Consider the following 2,528-nt stretch of genomic DNA (forward strand, 5'->3'; position numbering starts at 1 on the left):
GAGAGCACCGTTCTTAATTTATCAAACAAACACGTAGGTTGAAAGTCTGCAGTCATTAGTTTTGGCTTCTGTTATCTTCCGTACCTGGCCCGGTCTGCTTTGGTCGACTCAGAGCTTCTGGTTTGCCGACAGCACTTTCCTTGTTGTTTGAAAGCTTCATTTGAAATCAAAATTACCCAAGCGTCTTATTTGCCGACGGCTTATCTTTGGCTCCGATGCTGTACACCATGCTCCAAAATATGGCGAGGCCTCATTGCGACAGTAATGGTATTTAATGTAGTTTACCATGTTTACCACCCTGCCCTTGGACTGGATTCCGTTCTGTTGATCAAACCTTCGATCAGTGCGCATCCGTGGTGGGTGGAGGGTTTCTAGGGTGTGGCAGAGCGAATCTAGTGCAAATGTGGTTACGAAATTGAAGGTGTTTCGTTAGTATGGTGCGCGTGAGGAAGCTTTCTTCCATGCTCTGTCATCCAAAATTCGCCCACGTTCTAGATGACGTCATCAAGCCCAAACGGATTCATTCAACAAGCATTTTCCGAAAATTGCCCCACCAGCACGTGTACGATGAGAAGTTTACAATAAAGATTAACGATTCCTTTGGGTGCTATTGAATCGATGGCAGAATGGGTTAATTTCCGTAGGTTCTATGTTGGTTGCATCACCTTCACAACTCCTTGAGAGAAACTCCATCTAGTACAGGGTTTTCGAGTGAGAAAGTTGGACTTCACGTTGGAGTGGAATATTTGGAGGTAGATATAGATTCTTCTCCTCTTTCTGGAATGTTTTCACAATAAAAACATGTCTACTGATTTCTCTCTAAATTCTGGTGATTTTAGAATACTAAATATTTCACTTCAACTTGAAAAGAATTCGATAAATGGTTACACCTTTACTATTTCATCTGAAATACCCTTTCATGGGTGACGAAATTTACGGTATCAATCACTGGAATATGCGTCAACCTGCGTTATGACCTGGGGTCTTGGTACGTAGAACGTGAAAGGTGACTAAGCACAAGCAATTAAGCTGCTAACAGCACCACAGACGAGTCATGCGCTTCAAACAACAGCGAAGAAACCTTTTGAACGAATAGTGACAAACATACGCACGTTCATACGGCTGCAGAGTAGTTCCTCGTTGAGACGGTGTCTGGAAAATTGCGCACCAAACAATCAAAGAATCGAAAAGCAACAAACCATTGCCGTGAAGCAATCTTTTCAAAATGAGCAACAAAACACAAGACCGGATGGGATGTTGTGTACGGGGGGGGTACGAGAATAGCATGAAGATGTATGAAAAAAAAGGTAGCAACTTCGATGGCCCATAAACCCACGCTGTTGCGCAAACATTTGTTCTTTCTCTTTCATTTAAGATTATCCAAAACCCCCTCCCCCCCCCCCCCCCTCCCCCCAGGCTTCCCTGGGAGCTTGTTGCCGATGTTTCTCCTTTATGTGTGGCGTCGCGTGTTTGCGGCTTGCGGTGTTGGTCTTTTGCTTGCTCATCGTCTTACAATTCGTGTAAGGTGTTAATTTGCTACAACTTACCTGAAGCTGCTCCGCCAAACCCGCACTTTCAAATGTGTACTCAAACCCGCAAACAGGCCCACCCTTGAAACAGTGGATGAGACGGGGATTGGTCCAGAATTGAAGGGCAATGGAAAGGAGGGTGGTCAAGAAATACATCCCGTGATGGTGGTGGTTGGAAGAAATTCTGCTTCACTCAAGAGGCACACAGCTTCCGTAAAGTGAGTTGAAGTGATTTCGGATGAACTCGTAAACATGCGGCAATTCATGGAACAAATCAAACGAAACTGGAACATGGAGTCGCTCGCACATATGGCAACATTTTTAAGTGCCTCTGTTTGGCGGCTCATAGAATTTCTAAGCAGCTTTGTTGAGGTGTAAGATTACGCCTAATATCAATTCGCAATTTATTCTAGCCCAACCGCGATACGTACGGTCAGAATGAATGAATGATCGTAAAAATAAACATCAAGAGGCAAGTGCCCTGTGTCTGCCTTAGAGATCTGCTTGTTGTCCAGCGTACTGTGTGCCAGTTTTGTAATGTGCAGATCACTGGTTTCGCATCCTTTCTCACGCATCGGAACACCTTTTATCACGTTTTGGATCGTTCACTGGCAATGTATTTATTAGCGATGGTTTATCGCAAACGGAGCACGGCGTGCTTTTAGAGAAGATTATCACCGCTTTGTTATATCATTCGCGCACCGTTTCGATCGCGTCTCTAACACTTAACCATTTATTTTTGCTCCACTTTTTTCCAGTGTTGTCTTCCGTTTCAGATTTCGGGCGGAAGTGAAACCGTAAAGCAAGGTGGAGAATCGAAGCGTCCGTGATTCATCGAAACCAGCGGGCCCCGACCTTCGATCGGTACGGCGTCACAGTTTGTGCACAAAAGGGGTCGATAAAGGTGGCGCTAACCTTTTTGCACCAGCACTTGGTGAAAGGCCTCGACGAGCAGTGGGCGGCGGGAGAAGGGGTGTAGATTGCGGTGCTTGTTCATAA

This window comes from Anopheles funestus, chromosome 2RL, assembly GCF_943734845.2.
Source record: "Anopheles funestus chromosome 2RL, idAnoFuneDA-416_04, whole genome shotgun sequence".
Lineage (NCBI taxonomy): Eukaryota > Metazoa > Arthropoda > Insecta > Diptera > Culicidae > Anopheles > Anopheles funestus.